This window comes from Crocodylus porosus, unplaced genomic scaffold (assembly GCF_001723895.1).
Source record: "Crocodylus porosus isolate Cpor-Errol unplaced genomic scaffold, CroPor_comp1, whole genome shotgun sequence".
Classification (NCBI taxonomy): Eukaryota; Metazoa; Chordata; order Crocodylia; family Crocodylidae; genus Crocodylus; species Crocodylus porosus.
Window position 1 is genome coordinate 10,002,042 of NW_017728931.1, and position 19,049 is coordinate 10,021,090.

General features: G+C 45.4%; 1 protein-coding gene across 7 annotated transcripts in view; it reads right to left on the reverse strand.

Moving 5' to 3' along the window:
* Positions 1 to 7,112, reverse strand: part of TSPAN11 (tetraspanin 11) — a 199,937-nt gene extending 192,825 nt beyond the window's left edge. For all 7 annotated transcript variants that reach the window (XM_019544191.1, XM_019544189.1, XM_019544190.1 and 4 more), the window contains exon 1: positions 7,089 to 7,112. The gene's annotated coding sequence lies outside the window, so the exon portion shown is untranslated. The remainder of the gene's footprint in view (positions 1 to 7,088) is intronic.
* Positions 7,113 to 19,049: the final 11,937 nt, after the last annotated feature.

The following is a 19,049-nucleotide window of genomic DNA, read 5'->3' on the forward strand; positions in this document are numbered from 1 at the left end:
GGAAATGAGATTGGTCAAGCAAGACCTACCCGCAACAAACCCATGCTACCTATCCCTCAGGATGTTGGCATCAGCCAGTCCATTAAGGATGGCCTCTTTAATAAACTTTTCTAAGACCTTCCCCAGGATAGAAGTCAGGCTGATGGGCCTATAGTTCGCCAGATCCACTTTCCTCCCTTTCCTGAAGATAGGCACTACATTGGCCTTCGTCCAGTCTTTGGGCACTACACCAGAGCGCCAGGAGTTTTCAAAGTTCTGTGCCAGAGGCTGGGCTATGATGCTCGCCAGCTCCTTGAGTACCCTGGGGTATAGACTGTCAGGGCCAGATGACTTGAAGGTATCCAGCCTCTCAAGGTGTTCCTTCACGAGGTCAGCACTGATGGAGGGCAAGGGAACTCCCTCACCCGGACCTCCCTGTCCTGCACTAGGCATGGGCATCCCATGGGACTGATGAAAGACTGACACAAAGTACCTATATAACAGTTTGGCTTTTTCCTGGGCGTCAGTTGTCAGTTGCCCCATCTGGTTTAGCAGGGGTCCAATGTTGCCCTTGCTTTTCCTTCAGCTCCCCACATATCTGAAAAAGAACTTTTTATTGTCCTTGATACTCAAAGCTAGTTTGAGTTCAGTTGCAGCCTTGGCTTTCCTGGTTTCCTCCCTGAAGGACTGGACCAGTGCAGAATATTCCTCCTTGGAAGTGAATCCCATCCTCCATCCCTTGTAGGCCTTTCTTTTTAGCCTCAGGAGGTCTGCTGTGGGGGGCTGCTGTGCCCTCTTGCTGCCTTTTCTTTGAGATGGAATAGAATTAGCTTGTGCACTGAGGATCACTCCCTTGAGGAGCAACCACTCTTCCTGAACTCCCCTCTCCCTGGGGTCATGGTCCCTTAAAACCTTGTCCATCTGCCACTTGAAGTTTATTAATAAACTGTGAGGTTTTCTAAACTTCGGGAGAAAAACAGTTAGTTTGGGTTTGATTTCCATTTTAAAAAATGCAAACTAGGTTGCTCCTTTCAACTATGTCCAAATAAAGTCCAAGATCACCCTAACACTGAAAATATTTTTAAACTAAGAAAGGCATCCTTTTTTAAGAGAATAACATCAACAGAGTACAGTGCTATAGAAATAAAAAGCTGCCTTTTTTCACTTGGTGAGATGTGCCACATAAGGCATGTGAACCATCAATCACTTCAGAATAGGGTTTATATGGTGCTGTGTAGGCCGTATATTGGTCTCTGTGAATTTTAGTTGTCACCTATGGTAAGTGCCTGCTATCTTGTATATTAAGCCCTTTGGTTAAAGGCAAGGGTCCATCCCAAAAACATCCTGTTCTTTGCTGTTAGGGCCCTTGTACACTGTTGTCCCTCAGGTCAGACCATGACAACCCATACCTAATTTGAAGGCCATGCAGAATGGTCATCTTTGGTGCAAAAGTGCAGTAACAAAGATGCCTCATAAGCACAAATATGTATATCATGATTACTACAAAGCAAACTGCCAATGAAGGATGAAAATAATGACATATACAGACACACAACAGGCTCCACACTGTAATGTTTCCATGTAATAGTTACACGCTATTTTCAAGAGGTAACGTCATTTAAAATTGGTTTTCCACGCCTACTCCACTTTCACTACGTAATGAACATGCTGTTGGACAGAAAGTGGGGTAGGATGATACCTTAGATACCAATTGGCTCAGAGAAGCATGAGCTTTGGTAGGCAACAATCTACTTCACCACAGCATCTGACTAAGCAGGTTGTTGCCTAAAGTTCACATCTCTCTTAGCCAGATGGTCTAAGGTACAACTCTGCCTATCTTCTGCTTGCCTTCAGATTAATGCAACTAACCCTTCTGAACATACTGTGTGTTTGTACCCTAAGAAGAGCAGGAAAAAGCCTTCAAAGTAGGTATCAGATGGGGCCCAAAGTTTTCAAAGCAAAACTAACTGTGATGTGCCAAGGAGGAAAACTTCTGAATAGAGAAATCTCTCTGAAGACAATTTTTTCAAATTTTTGTCACATTGTTTTTTCCAAAGCAAAAAAATGCACTTGAGCCTTTCCTAAAAGAATGATAGGGAAAATGATGGTGGGCAGGGGAATGTCTCCAAGGAAAAAGGGGGAGGAAAAAAAAGGGGGGAGAAAAACCAAAAACATGTAGGACATTTACAAACTATATTTTAATGTGGTGTAGAGCTTAGCTTGTGAATGGGTCATCTCCAGTTTAACCAAGGAATCCATTTTAGGATTGAATATGTATTGCTATGTTCTAGTTTTCTTAATCCCTCAGCACAAATATTGCAACGTTATGGGGAAGTGAAAGCCCACTGATATAGCTTGGGATCTCAGTAAATTCTTATTCTACACCAGTGGTGGGCAATTTTTTCAGCTGGAAGGCCACTTAATGAGTTTGGGTAAGCTGTCAAGGGCCGCAAAGATACCCCCACCCTTTGACAGATGCCCTGGCCCCTTGGTTTCCATCTTGGAGTCAAAGTTCTGCCCCTAACCCCTGACCTTTGCCACTGGAAGTCCCTCCCCTTGCCCCCCAGAAATATGCCTTTTGGGAGGGGAGGGTTGCCATTTTGGAACCAGAAAAAAATCCCAAATTGTATACTAAAAGTCAAACCCCTGCTATAATGTATTTTAATTTTATTACAAAAAATATTCTTGTCACGATTTGTGTTTGCGTACTGTATATAGAGGTGATTGCATAATAACTCAAAAATAAAGTCGTATTCTTGTGTATTGAGTGTAGGGTGGTGTTGGGAGTGGGTGTGTGTATATGGTGGGGTGTGGGGGGCGGTGTGTGTGGGGTTTGTGTGGGCTGCATTTTGCCCAACCCTGCTCTACACCTATGTTCCACCTCAGCAGACCATCTGCATCCAACAATGGATGTGCACAATGTTCAAGTCTCCTTAGCTTCAGTGGAACACAAGGGCATCCTAAAAAGTTACACATGTGCTTGAATTCTTTCCTGAATAGGTATGGACTTATGCATGTGTAAATGCTGTCCAGAAATGGAGAAGCAGTGATGCTTTACACTTCCACTGACCTAATCCCCCACGAAGACAGTCGAGTCTCCCCACAGGTAGCTAGGAACATCATCATCTTTCTAGTGATACTCAAAGATGGACTAAATACCAGATGAAACACAAAACATAATCAATGCCCTGGAGAACCTGAAAGACAAGTCAGTCATGATATCCTGAGGGGATAAAGAGTATTGCTGGGCTATGCAAGGGGCAGGGAACTGATGAGTTAGCACCAGCTCTTGAAGGCTTATGGGAGCTGCAAAAACAAGTGTAAGTTCTTGGTCTATTTTTAGAGTAAGATGCTGAAAGCAAAATGGTGGTTGGCTGGTGATCTGCAGTGCTGTTGAGCTCCAAATAAAAGCTGGTTGCTAAATCAGGTATTAGGATGAGAGGCAGCATGTAAAAGGTAAATCTTACTTCAAAAGGGAGAGGAAATGGGAACCCTGTCTTGAGGATCTGGCCCTAGAAGTCTCCTTACCCTCTGTAAAGTGATTTATACCAGCACCGATGGACACTGATCTTGGCATATGAAATAAGCACTCAAGGGGCTACTTGGCTAGATAAAAATCACAGCACTTAACTGTGTACCTACTCAGCTCAGTGACGGCATACCTATACACACTGACCACAGTACAGCATACAGATACTCGTTAGGTTTAAAATAATTAGCTGTGGTGCCATGGAGCTTTGAAACCATATTGCTAAGTAAGTGCTAATCCCACATGCTTCCCAGGTGGCCTCAGTGTGCTGCTGCAGTTAGACAGCTATTAGCACACAAGTCAGCCTGCTTAAAACTAGATCAGTTATGTCTCCATGAGCTGCAGTCATTGTTGTGACTATGGTGTAGAAACATCTAGAATGTTCTCTAGACAAAATCAGTTCCTTTTGGGTATACCAAGAAGTTCAACAAAGCCATTAACATAGTCACTCCCACATTAAGAAAACATTGTCTCATCAGTATAGCCATTCATACTAGATGCTTGTTCTTATAGAACTCAATATATCCCTCCTAGCCAGAGGGAATATCTTTTGAGAGATAAAATAAAAGCTTTCATGAAGGTGCAGCTCCACCCAGAAAATTAAACTGCTGTATTTCCTCACTCAGTGAGGAAGAGGTATTCAAAATGTCCACAATGATTCTAGTCTGGGTTCAGATAGGGAACAGACAAGAGGCTTGGAGCACCACTAGATGCCAACTCTGAGAATTCCTACAGTATCTGGCAAGGAAAACATTGAAAAATCAAGGGGCTGAAAAAGACAAACTACCAGCATACCAAATTCAGCTCTTTCTTACAAAAGCATATATCCAGACTACCTTCATTAGCATTAGTGTTATTTCATTGTGGGAACTAAAGACTGCAGAACTTCTTTCCTCCAACCACATCTACAAGTTTGGAGTCTCCCTCTTGACACCTCAGATCCAGAGTCTCACTGTGTAGCTTCCCTACATAACCCACCAAAAGACCTCATCTTAGTTTTCCACTCCTTCCAACACTTTATACCCTGCATCAAGTCTGTAGAACAGAATACATTTTTCCACTGACTTCAATGGACTTTGGATCAGGTTCTTAAACCCTCATCCACATTTCTCAGCTTCTGGGTCGGGGACAGAAGTTACACGTTAACTAAGTGATCAGAAACCAGTTCAAATCTGTAACATAACAGAAGTTCAGTGCACACAAACCACCTTCTAAATAGCCCAAACCGGTTACGATAAATCTAGATGGATGTAGTATCAGACTTAATTATTCAGGTTAAATTGGTTTATTGAACTCCTGTCCCAGATCCCATCCAGATTCAAGTTAACTCACAGTCCCCCAGCATCTGAGGATGCTTTGCACCTCCCCCATAAACCCCTCCCCTGTAAGCCGCTACGCAGGGTGGGTAGACTTGCTTTGACTAGCAGGAAGGCATGCTCTAGCAAGCCCTGGTTTGTGGCCTGGGCCACTGCAGACACGTGGTTGCATTTGCAGAATCAAAAGTGAACATCTGTTCACTTGCTTATCAGTTCAGTCTATGCAGCTTAGACTAACCTATGAAGACTGAATTGATTCAGCCTTGGACTTTTTGATCGTCTGTACTTAGCCTTGGTTTCACTGCTGTCTGTCTCTCCCTCTAACCCGAGGTCTGAATAAGAGAAACCAAACCTCTGCTTGTCTAGTGCCTCCAGTTTTACAAGTTAGATAGACAACCAAGATACAGACCTCGTTTCATCAAAGAATTTCAGCACGTGTACTTAAATTAAATACTGGAAGTGTAAGTGTTGAGCAGAGCAGTGCTTCTGGGAACTGCCTAAAAAAAGGTTCAGGCTTAATGGGATTTGCACAAAGAACAAATTGCAGTAGCACAGGCAAACTACTGAGAAAGCTCATCAAAGGACTTGAGGGACATTACCAGAGATGACAATTAACTGTAAAAATCAATGTAATGACAAGTGCCTCTTTTTTTCTTTGTTTCTGGGGAGTTCAGCACATAACTCCAGGAAGTCCTAATTGCCCAATGGATTTCAGAGGTCATCATTTACATGTTTTAATTAAGGAGCAGTCCTGTCTTGTAGCAATGGGTCCATTTTTTCTCTTACACCACTCTGAATCAGGATAAGACCCAATAAAATCAATAGAACTACACAAGTGTAATAAGAGCGTGCCATCAATGAACTGGACAACAGAAAACTTTGGCCTAATTAAGCTCTTCCTTCCTCTTACAACTGAGGATCAAACACTTATGTGAAAGGAATACACTTTATCTCTTTTTAAACTCCCTTCTTTATATAATTTTGTTTAATGCATTACCCATTCCAAGCATCTACACGAGATGCTTTACTGTGCACTACAACTAATTACTAGGCAGTAAGTATCTGTGTCTACACATCCAGATGCTTACTGCACAGTACCTGGCTCCAATCATGAGTAAATCTGCTACCAGCAAATGCAAGCAACAAACTTACTTGAGAATAGTACAGTAGCACACATGTAGACCCCTGACTGGGAGCAAATGTGCTTCTGGTGGAGCATTCCACTGCCAGGGCATGGGGACATTGTCCCCGTGCCCTGGCAGCAGCAAGAGCTCCCAGCACCTGCTCTGCAATCGTGGGGCCGGCACTGGGAGATCTGCATCTCTCAATGCAAGCCCCATGATGCTGAGCCCAGGCTAGAAGATCGTTATCCCCCAGTGCCAGCTCTGTGGTAGCAGGGCTGGTGCTGGGAGATTCCCCAGCACCAATCCCGTGTCTGTAGAGCTGGCGTTGGGAGATAAAGATCTCCCAGCCTGGGTTCTGCCACTGTGGGGCTAGGAGAGAAGGATCTCCCAGCGCTGGTCCCACAACCACAGAGTTGGCACTGGAAGATAAAGAACCCCCATTGCTGGCCCTGAAACCGCTGTTAGCTGCCCCACTGGTGGATCAAGGCAGAGGGCTGGGACCTGGCTCTCTCCTTCAGTTTTTTCAAGTCCTCTGCCCCTAACTGGGGAGGAGCTCCCTGCTGCTGGGGCCCTGCTGCAGCAGCAGTTAGCCCCCTGGGAGCAGGACACAATGTCCCAGCCCTTGCCAGTACTGTCTCCTGGCCCTGTGCTCCCTGCCAGCCCCTGGGTTAGCACCCAGGGGGAGCCTAGATCTCCCCCTCACTGCTGCAAGAGACTGGTGCAGGGCTATCAGGGCCAGGAGCAAACTGCTGCCATGAGCACCAAATCTGATCCCAAAACCCTGAACTTGTAGATGCCTGCCTGGGGGTCTTTACTCGCAAGTAAACTTCTCCCAGATCAAATGCACGTATAGACAGGCCCAGTGGCATGCAATAACAGCTTGGATAAATAGGCATATAGGGCCCTAACAAAGCACTGTCACTGTGGTGACTTAGGAGTCATTCATTTGAACTCAGCAGTTTGAGAAAGATACTGTCCAGCTCTTGAAATTTTGTTCCAGTTAACATCCATGGAACACCCACCAGCTTCCACCAGTTCCTTTACTAGCTCTGAACTGGTACTGCTTTACTAGAAATATATTTTAAATTGAACATGTATAAATGAACATTTAGAAGATAAAAAGAAAATAAGTCTGCTTACCTGTAGATTTCTATATTAAAAGTATCCAAGGGATAAAAGTATAGAGTTGTTTGATTCCCAGGAAAAAATAAAAATCTCCATTCCCTGCTCTGAGAAATAAAAATAATTTACAGAGACACATGGTAAGCAATGGTGCATCTAGCCAAATTACTGAAGCAGAACATATCCATCTTGTAATGCTCTTGAAAAGAATTTTAGACATCTGGATCTTATCCATTAAGAAATTAGATCAGATGGGTCTGGATGCGTGGAAATGAGTTCCTAGTACTTAGAGGCCCTGATGTAAAAACCTAACTAATTTGAATGTCACCTTCAAATAAACCTAAAAATAAGCCTAAAACTGTTATGTTTCTCAAACACTGTGGACCAAAGCATCAGCTGGTAAAACTAGCAAAGCACTGCTGAGGATCTGGTCTGTTTTCCATTTATAAATGCAGAAGATATTTCAATATATAATTACACTCAAAGTCCACAAGGCAGCACAGCTACATTATCTCACAATCTTGCACCATAAATTATGCCAGCGATATTTAAGGCCAGTAACTACCATGGGATAGGAAGACTGAAAGAAAAAGGGAGGAAAAACAAAAACCATCCCTCTGAAACTTAATCAAAATTTGAACTGGAAGGGGTAAAAGGTAACCCTTAAATTAGTTAGATATTAAAACTGACTTAATTTAAAAAATATATCTAATTTATTTCTCTACTGTTGATGCTGCTTGATTACTTTTGGCATTTCACTCAGCTTGAGCAATGAAATCAGCCAGATGATTTCATGTTCAGTGATCACTGACTAGCCCAATGCTGGTGAATTCGGGATTGCAACACTGCAGGGAGAGATTTAAAACTAAAACAATGTTTTCTATTAGATTAAAATATTACTTTATGTCAGGGTTTGAGAACATACTCCCTCTCCATTTTTTAAAAACAAAAACTACATTCTGGAACTATGCTCTTCTCCATTTATCTTGACAACCTGTAAATCTTTTTGCTCCCAAATCCTGTAGCTGCCCAAAACAAAACACATCTAAAATCCGTTCTTGCCCTTCCATTCCATTCCAGCTCTTAGAAACTGTTTCACACCCACTGAAGACAATACGATACTTTTCATAGTCTTCAGTAGACTTGGGACCTTTAAATCTTGCCCAGACATCCAAACTGTTGTCATGCTTCAACTACTGTAAGTTCCTCTTTCAATCAAACAAACACAACATCTAAAATAGTCATTCTCCAGAATCTCTGTCATTTCTTCCAGGTTCCCTTCCTTTTTGGTATCAAAATCAAGCTCTGTACAGCACAGCTCTTAACTGCCTTGCAATCTCAATATAACAGTCCCTGTTATCAAGAACACAATGGACAACGGTTGTTATAGAATGACACTGAGTTATAGCAATTTTCCCCTTGATTTCCAACAGGAAATAGATTAAGTATCTCTCCTAGCAATGTGTAGTTAACCGTTGATAAATATTAACTCTCTATAAACCATTACATGCATTTGCAGCATAACGACTAGCCGCATCTACATGAGATGCTGACTGCGCAGTAGCGTCGCATGGTGAGTTTTAATGAGCTACTGCACAGTCAGTGTAATTTAAAAGCTGTTTGAAAACACTACTGTGCAGTAACTCTGGTTCCTGCGCAGTAGGGCTGTATTAAGCTTCTGTAGCCAATTCAATTCAGAGACATTGGATTTATGACCCGCCTGACATCTGACTCCCCAGGTATCTCTCCACTTTTACCTGCTACATTCCCCCTACCCAGCTTGTCTCTCAGCCCCTGACACCTGAATTTACATTTTCACTGACTGGCTTTCTTGCCTGCATACCTGCCTCTGGCTTCTCTACTATTCAGTCCATCCAGGAAGAGCACACACACCAACTGCAGATGCTTCCTCAGCCTGACGAAGGGTTTTTAAACCCAAAAGCTTCCTAAGATATATTTCTCCAACTACTCAGTTGGTCTAATAAAAGATATCACATCTACTCAAAGAACTCTGACAGCCAGTTCCTTAGAACAACACAGCTACAACCAGAAATAACATGTACAAGTGACACAAGTTTTGCTTTCAACAATTTGAGGTGCCCTTTTACAGAAGCCCCTGCACCTATCTCCTTGAAACCTGGCAGGTTTCATGCCATCAGAAGAGGCTACCATCCTTGCTGTTTTCACCCAAATCTGCAAAAAATGACAGTTACAGGTATTTTAGTGATTCCCCATTATAGTCTATGGCTGAATCACTGAATTGGCTAATTCAACAACCGAATTTCTGAATCTGATTCAGCAAAAGCAAATCGGGACAGTGACTCAAATCACCAAACTGAATCACTGTCCCTCTGAATCAGTCGAATCTGAATCCAAATCGAATACTTGCCGCTTCGCACAGACCTACTGTGCAGTCATTTACTTCAAGTACTAAATGACTGCACAGTAACAACTCCACAGTCAGCATCTTGTGTAGATGTGGCCACTATGAAATGGTTGAGCTCCACTATACAACATTATTAAATTAATTATGGTCTACTATAAAAGAACCAGTGCAGAGGTAGCAACCCCAAGTAGGGTCATAAGCCACACCATGCTACCAATTGCCCAAAGACCACAATTCTGGTATTTAAACGAAGAGAGGAGCTTTACTGTGCCTCAAATGTTCTGCACTAACTGCCCAGTGCCCAGAATTACCCGACAGTAAGTCAAATCTACCTCTAGCAGTTTTGCCTCATCTCTTCCAAGGCTAAGCTGCCCTGGTTTACTTCTCACTGCATGAATCTTCACAAGATGCTTTACTCAATTTTAGAGCCAATTACTGCACAATAAGCACACTGTCTACACGTTCAGATGCTTACTGTGCAGTAATTTGTTCTAATCGCGAGTAAATTTGCTGCCTGCAAGTACAAGGAGCAAATTTACTCCCAATTACTTATTGTGCAGTATGGCACGTGTAGACAGCCAACCAGGATCAAATGTTCTCCCAGTCTGTTGGACAGCAGGGGGGCACCCTACACCTGGGATCTGCCTGCTGCTGGGGTGGGCTCTGCCATCAGAGCTTGGGTTGGGACAATGTCCTCCCTGCCCCAGCATGGAGCTCCAAGCTCCCACTTCACAACCGTGATTGGGAAGTGAGGGTTGGGAGATTCTTATGTCCCAGCTCAGGCCCTATGACCATGGAGCTTAGACTGGTTGATAAGAATTTCCCATCCCCAGCTCCACAATCGTAAAGCCAGAGCAGGGGACATTCTCCCCACCTGGGCTCCAGTGCTAGAGCCCGCCCTGGCAGCAAGCAGCTCCTGGGGGCAGACAGCAATATCCCAGCCTACATCAGGAGACAGCTGTCTCCTGGCCCCATGCTCCCTGCCAGCCTCTGAACTAGCACCTAGGCGGAGCTCCCCTTGGCTGCTGCAGGGGGCCAGTGCATGGCCAGCAGGGACAGGAGCAGACTACTGTCATAAGCAGCAAATCTTCTCCCGTGTCCCTGCATGTATAGACACCAGCCTAGAATGCATTTGCACCCCAGAGGATTTGCACGTGCACATGCCCACTGAGCATCTATATGTGCTATTACTTATATTTATAAGTACTATCCTGCTGCAGAGTAAATTAGTTTACTCCAGCCTAATAGGAGCACACTCATAGATGCCGAGACGTTTACTGCACAGCTAATTATTCAACTGTGCATTAAATGTCTCATGTAGACACACCCACTGGGGGAACCTACATATGTGCTTTACTGCTGAGTTGACTAGTTAGCTCTGCAATAAAGTGTCACTGTATACATATGTGGAACAATTAGGCCAGAGTAAAGTAATGAATTCCACTGCAGGACACTACTGCCCAACACAAGTACCATCCTACAGTGGAGTTATTTACTCCACCACAATGCACATGCAGATGCTGACTGGGGTTGGCTGGGGCATGAGGGTGCTATAGTGTGGGGGCTGCCTGCCAGCCTGGGGCTGCTCCTTCCTGGCTTGAATTGCTGTGATCCCAGGCACACATGTAAAAGCTGCACCCAGGAGCAGCTGATTCCAGTGCAAACTGCACTGGAGTTTATTGTTTCACAGTAATTGAACATGTAGATGCATCCACTATGGCACAGAAGTAGACACAGGAACACAAAATGTAGAGTAGGTGTTATGAAGTGATATGAAGTGAAAGCCCTGCCTCCTTTTTACTGTTGGTGCACAGTTCCTACTGTTCTGGTCCTTTAATTAACAGAGTGCAAGGGTGGGGGGAAAAAACTTCCTACACCTCAGATGTTCTGTAGTAAGTGTATCAATGCTCCCAATTACCTTGCCCCACAAGAGCTAAACAACAGCAGTTTAACCCTGAATGAAAGAGAGCTAAAAGTGTCCCACATGGGGTTTCAGTTACTAAAGGCTGATGCCAGCATACAAACAGTCTGTATAACTGCAATACACAAGACATAAGTACTTACTGCACCTTAGCTTCTCCAGGACATCTGCTTATGTGTCCACTCCTATCCCATGGTACGTGACAAGCAGCCAGATGCAGAGCGTAGGCATGGCAAGGGACAGAGCGGCAGCAGCGCAGTGTCTGCACAGCCCTGCTCTCACCCCACCCTGGCCTTGCTGCTGTAAGCTCTGTCCCCTCCCACCCCTGCGTACTCCCTGGGACCTTTCAAAGTACCCCAGGGGTATATGTACCCCTGGTTCACAATCCCTGATTTAGGATAATGACTGGAAGAAGCTTGGGAACCACTGTTCTCACATAAGTCCCCATCTTACAGGATATCCATTGGGGAAACTTCTTAAAGACTTGTACTGAGCCTTTAAAAAAAAAAACCCTGAGAAAAACTCATGTTCAGCTCGTCTAATAATGATATATTCCGCAACCACATGCTGTCCACCTGCAGGTGTTCTCTCCCTCTCCATCAAATACCATGCTGGGGACTATCAACTGCAGTGTTCCTGCAAATTACCATATTTACTCAAATACAAGATGACCCCGCCCACACACATGCACACCATACTTAGATTCTATATATGGAAAAAATTTTAAATTGTTATAATTTTCCAGATATAGAACCTAATTATTGGAGGTTTGCCTTGAATTTATCAACCTTCCCTGCTACAGCAGTGAAAATAAATTGGGGGGGAAGGGAAAGGTAGATCTCTTGTCCTCCCCAACTTCTTTCCCCTACAAGCCGCCCCCACCTTCTTTACTATCAGACCCTCTTCTCCCTCACCGCATAGGAAAAAAGAAACAAATCTGAAAATATTGACGTGGGTGGCAGGGACGTGGATGGCTCATCTGGGGGAGGGGAGGGCCACTGCCCTCAGTGCAGCACCATGCGCAGGAGGTACGTTGCTGGGGCAGTGGCAGGTGAGGAGATCTGAATCCAGTGGCTCATCCAGGGGTGTAGAAAGGTGGCTCCCACTGCCACCAGGCTTGGATAGTCCCACAACCCGGCCCAGCCAGGGTCCCATGGCTGGTGAACTCTGAGACTGGTGGGGTGGATGGAGCATCCCACAGGTGCGGGGGTGGGGAACGGGTCTGCAGCCACCTGGGACCACGGGTAGTTTTGCCCATTCATATGGGTGGGGGCAGGGAAGCACCAGGGTATGCTGTGCAGAGCTGGCTGGCGCATCCCTCCCTTCCCCTTCCCTTCCCGCCCTGTTGACCCCCACCGTGTACAGTATTAAAGGCAAGTAAAATTATATTTATACTCTATACTGTACAGTATTCAAGTCCCTTACCCCCACCTTCCCTAAGCCTTTAGTTTTACCAGCCGTGGTTTTGCCAACCACAGGAACTTTCTGGAACCTAACCCATGCGGCTGGTGATGGAAGCCTGTACTACAAGTACCCATAGACTTAATTCATCGAAAATTAATGCAGCATGCCTCTTTTGAAACTGCTGCAAAGTTTAGCACAGGTACTCCACAAACATACTTTAAAGTAGCACTTGGGCACCTACTTATATAGAGCATAATCAACGCATAATATTAATTCAGGACCAAAAGGCTCATGATTTACTCTCATTGGGCTGGGCCCCAGCAGAGACAACAGCATTTTAAGTATGTGTGTATATTCCACTTGGCCCCTACAAAGGATCCATGTGCTAACTGGTCCACTACTTATGACTGGAATCATATGCAGATGAGGACCAGGGCAACTTGCTCCAGTTCCATCTCATGGGAGGCAGGGCCACATTAATAATATATGACAGGCTAAGAGAGAGGTCAAGAGAGAGATTCTGGGTAAGCTATTTGAAGCCCCATTCACTGATGTCTGCCAGACATTTAAAGCTGGTAAAGAAACAGGAATCATTAAAAATGGAAGTGGGAAAAAAGATGCAGCTCACCTGTGGGAATGAAAAAGAAAAAGAAATAAAAATGTATTCAATGCAATGGCTCACCATGACTTGAAAAGTAGTGCAGAGTGGCACTGAGCACAAGGGGTACTACCATGCATCTTATTCACATGAGTGGCACTAACCTGGGCTTGTAGTGGGTTCCCATAAACATTTTTGGCACCGGGAAAGGTGTAAAAGCTTGTTCCAGCTTGTCCGAGTGCTGGTCTGGTATTGCAGTACCTCCAGACCCAGTGCACATTCCCTCCTGGGAAAGCAACTGCTTGTTTTGCTTTTTTGGGAGTCGGTTTGTTTTTGTTGTAAGTGCAACACAGCAAAAAGTTCCCACCAGTATGTTTGCCCCATATGGGCCATGTGTTTTATAGTCATACTCAGAGTTGACTGCATTTAATCAACTTTATAGTTGGTTTCCATTACTGAGTACATGCTACTTTTGGCAGCAGTTTAATAGTAGATAATGTATTTAATGAGGCTTCTTTGTATACAAATTTAAGACAAAGGGCTGTTTCCCCATGTTGATTGGGAAGGGGGGGCACTCATCTTATATACAAGTAAATACAGTATTGTTACTTTAGTGGACTGCAGTAGGAGAGATGTCCAAGATACTTTTCACTAAGCCTTCAGAAAACAACTTCACAATCAAGCCCTTGAAATGGATATGGAAGCAGATAAGGAGCTGATATAAACCAGGAGCAGCAGTAAAAGCTTCAGTATACAGAGTCAAAGGTAGCTTTTCCCAGTGAGAAGAGGTCAAGATTGTTCCTGTATCCTAGCTGAGAGATGAGACACTTACAACAGCTAGGCCTGAATCTGAGAAGAAAAATATCCAAGCTAACTAAAGGTAAAGGTTCCTTGTCTGTGTTACTATATGGTTATCCAGGAGCAGCCAACGTAAGATCCATCCCACACCTGGGCAACTTACTTGGCTAGCATCATTAATGCATGTTTGTGTCTAGCTAATAGATACAAACATGTGGCAAGTCTGGTAGAGGAAGAAGGAAAGGGTCTTTCCCTCTCCTGCAACTGTGGCATAGGATTAGCATGACCCCTTTGTACTCAGTTGTGGTTGGAATCCTGAAACCTACCATTGTGTCCTTATTTTATGCCCTGCAACTTTATGTCAGACATACAGAGTTCACAGATCACTCCAGAAAGTAAAGGGATTCCTAAGGTTTCTGGTGCCAATAGCTGTGGACAACAGGTGGCAAATCTGTCAATTCACTGACCCTTTTGCAGGATGACTGTTTCCTTTGTGAGGTACAGAGAGCCTGCTAGGTCCCTGTGTCCAGGCTGGCAAGGGACCCAGGGGGTTAGCCTGTCAGCCTAGGGCTGCTCCAACTGGGCTCCATGTACTGCACGGGGGCTGGCTGGGGCACTGGGTGCCTCAGCATGACGCTAGCCATGAGGCAGCCTCTATGCGGAGGTAAACTGAGATCCAGCCAGCCACAGAGTGGCATGTGGAGATGCGGGCTCTGCAGAACGCAGAGACAGGGGAGTAGCCCTGAATTTGCAGCTGCTCCTCTGTCTCCACATGCCACCCCATGGCTGGCTGGTGCAGTGTGTGCCTCAGCGTGGGGGCTGCCTGCCAGCTAGCCCTACACTGAAGCACCCTGTGCCCCAGCCAGCTGGGGCAGTGTCTACACATGCACTGCTGCACATAAGAAAACCATGCAGAAGGATAGTACTTATATTTTACAATACTGCCTTGCTGAGGAGTTAATATTTTCATGAGCCCTAATAGGAGCGCACATGTAGATGCCAAGATGTTTCCTGCACAGTTAATTAGTCAACTATGCAGTAAACTTCTCATGTAAACTAGACACACTCAGTGAAACCATATCAAAAGGTGCTGTATTTATAAGCATGTTGTTGTTTCCCCTCAACTGCCACTTCTTCACACTTAACCTGGAATCCAGGAGTTATCCTGAGCACTTCCTTTCCATTATCACCAGTAACAGATTTTGCAGGGCAACTTCAGTTCTTAGTAGCATATCTACCTTAAGTGTATGCCCTTTGTGATGCCCTGGCAATCCTACTGATTTACGTGGGTTTCCACTACTGTAACTGACCACTGACTAAGGGCTTTGTAACAGCTTACACTGTGAGCAGCACAAATGTTAATCAGCTTCGGGCTATCTTGCAGTTACACCTTCAACTTGAGTGGCACATCTGTGGGGAGTAGCTGGATTATGCGGAACAGAAGCTGGGTAATACAAATCAAAGGTGTGGATGTCATGCTGTTACCGCGGGTGTTGCAGTCATTACCCAGTACCTGGTCTCAATGTCCTTCTTGTACTCGCCTGCCACACCTAAATGGAAAATAAATATCTTGAGAAAGAACACTGAGTTGGGGAGGTGGCCTTCTTAATACATGTTGGGGTAATAACCAGGGTCTCTTCTCAGGGATCCTACCTCCCCTTCACCCTGTCCTGACCCTACCTGTAGTTCCCCAGACTTTGATGTGATTTCGGGTACTCCTTCCCTCTCTTTTCGGATTGTTCTCATGGTCATGAGCACTCCGCTGTCCCTTCCCTGTCTTGGTTTGGTTATTTCTAGTGGGATAACATTCCCCTGCCCTCCTTTGGTTTGAGCTGTTACCTTCACAACCTGTAATGGTTAAGGAGCAATCTGCTGGTAACCATCCTTAATGACTGGCCTTTGTCACCTCAGGGCCCCAGTCTCTGTAGATCTCACAGCTTTGGCTCTCTAGTATGGAGTCCCCTTTCCTGGGTTCCCTCTGAACAGGGGAAAACTTGTCATCCCTCCCCTGCAGCTCCTCACTCCAGGTTCTCCTGACTTCATTTCCCAAATATGAAGCACTAGCCCATACAGCTCCTCCCGGGCATTGCTTCCCCGTCTCAATACCTGGTAGGTACCCCTCCGGGGTTTGTTGGGTCACCACTCTGGTCTCTCCTCTTGTCTCAGTTCCAGTCTCTTCACCTGAACCTTGCCCTAAGGCAATGTCCCTTCTCTCCCCGCATCCCTCTTATGCGCTGGCTCCTCCCCCAGGAGCCAATCTGCCCTGGCCCTCTTCCCACATGCACCTCCGCTGAAGCCTGTATAGGACTTCACTGGGAACACCTAGGTTCCAAGTGCACATTGTTCCGCTTTCCCCACCATGGTCTGACCACAGGCAAGTTCCCTTCTTGGCAGTCAGGGTGAAACGTCTCCTGCCCCCCCGCCTCCCAATAACAGGCCCCATATCAGGTGCCCTGTTACAAAGAAATGATCTTACATCTCAAAGTGGTGTAACTTTGAGCCGTATAACGAGTGTCTTAAACCACTCAGAGGTGCTAAAATGCAAAAAATCCAGGTATTAAGTACTCCAGAAGCCAGGCCTTAAGATGAAGGATTCAGTTTGACAGAAGGAACAAGAACAGAACAAATCTTATTCTCTTTGGCTGTGTCTAAACATGCTTTAGATCTGGGAGCAGTTTATTCGTGAATAAACTGCTTGCAAGCAAACACTCCCGGGCAGGCATCCATATGTGCAGGGAAGCAGGGGTAGATTTGCTGCTAATGGAGTCAAACTGCTTCCACTTCCTGGGGCCCTGCAATGGGCTCCTGCCACCACTAGGGGGAGCTCTGGCCAGGACTGGGACATTGCACCCTGCCCCCAAGGGGACTGCCTGCTGCCAGGGCAGGGACAATGTCCTCCTGCAGCAAGGAACTCCTGGCCCTGTCTCTCTGATTGGGGGCAGGGGACTGGAAAGAGCTGCAGGGAAGGGGAGGTCCCAGCCCCCCGCCCCAGTCTGCCTGCTGCTAGCTGCCCCACTGGCAGATCAAGGCACAGGCCTTGGAAAGAGCTTCAGGCGTGGGGTAGATCCCGGCTCCCCGCCCCAATCACCTGATTGGGCCACAAGACTGGGATCTGCCCCTAACCAGGACAGTTCCCAGCCCCTGTTCCCCACCTAGCTCCGTGATCACAGAGCTGGATAGAGAACAGGCTCCCCAGCCCCTACCAGCAGGGAGCTCCCAATGCCAGTTCTGCGGTCATGGGGCCAATGCTGGGAGATCCTTATTTCCCAGTGCCAGCTCCGCAACAGTGGGGCCAGTGCTGGGAGATCCTTATCTCCCAACCTGAGCTCTGTGGCAGTGGGGCCATTGCTGGGAAATCTTTATAAAGATCCAGATCCAGATCCAGATCAGGATTGCCCAGCACTGGCACCGTGGTCCCAGTGATGGTGCTGGGAAATAAGGATCTCCCAGCCCTGCAACTGCAAAGCTTGGCCTGGGACATAAGGCTCTCCCAGTACTAGCCCTACTGTTGCAGAGCTGGCGCTGGGAGATAAGGATCTTCCAGCCCGGCCCACCCCACCCTCTGAAGGTGAAGCAAGGGCCAGGAGATAAGGATCTCCCAGCTGCTTGATGGTGACCTCGGAGTGAGGGGCCTGGAGCTCCCTGCTGCTGGGACAGGGGGACACAGTCCCCACCCAGGCTCCAGTGTCACAGCCCACACTGGCAGCAGGCACCTCCTGGAGGCAAGGAGAAATCTTCCATCCCTTGGTGGCTGGCTGACTGGGAGCAGATCTGGTCCTGGTCAGGCATCGACATGAGTGCTACTGCACAGTAAGTAATCACAAGTAAATTTGATACTTGCATTTATTTGCAGGTAGCAAATTTACTTGAGATTAGCACGGTTCACTGTGCAGTAAGCATGTACACATATAAACACACATGCTAACTACATAAGCAACTACTTTACTGTGCAGTAAAGCATCTTGTTTAGATGCATCCTTTGAGTTGTTCTGGCTCTGCAGTGCAAACAGGATGAAAAATAATCAAAAAATAAACATAGGTATACATACTTTAATTGCAGAAGGGAAATGATGGATCTCTGAATACAGAGAGAACAACAGGGCTGAGTAGTAACAACATAACATGTTTACATACCCATTTATCAGAGCAGAAACATGCTTTGAGGAAAACTCAAATATTACAAGAGAAGACTAGGGGTACTGATAACTGCTATTTAAAGTATAAATGGGTTACAAACAGATTGCCAGAAAAACTGTGTGTATTAACTGACAGGCACTGCCATTTCAGATGTAATACACAAACACAATTTGGAATACTTTCTTCTATATTTTAAAATGGCTGATTTAAAAAATATTGAAGTCAAGCATTCTAATGGGGAGTGTAAAACATTCAGATCCATGAATTTAGAATTGAATGCATCAAAGATTATATGAATGAATGTATTAAAGAAGACTGTGCAAATAAAACAGATGATCTATTAAAATATCTATCAGGCCAATTGTTCCAAAGGAAGCTCAGTTAGAAATATTACCTTCTGATATTATTTACCATAGCAGGAGAGGACTTTCTGCTGGCTGAGGCTGAGGCTGTTATAATTAGCCAGAGGACTGGTCCTTGAATGAGGCCATGATCAGAGGCTGGAATACTGGTTTTTGTCCGTTTCTGAAACTGCACACAGCTAAAAACACATGGGAGATTAAACAAGGAGTATACAAGCAAAGCCAACAGGAGTTACATTGGCTGCTGAAAAGCTCCAAAGCACTTTTGCTTACATAATAAAAACACCCTTTTAAATAAAAAAAAAACCCTAGATTAGATTTGCTTATCAAAAAGGCTTCTTAAATTTTTTTAGATGTCTACTGTTTGTGTGAA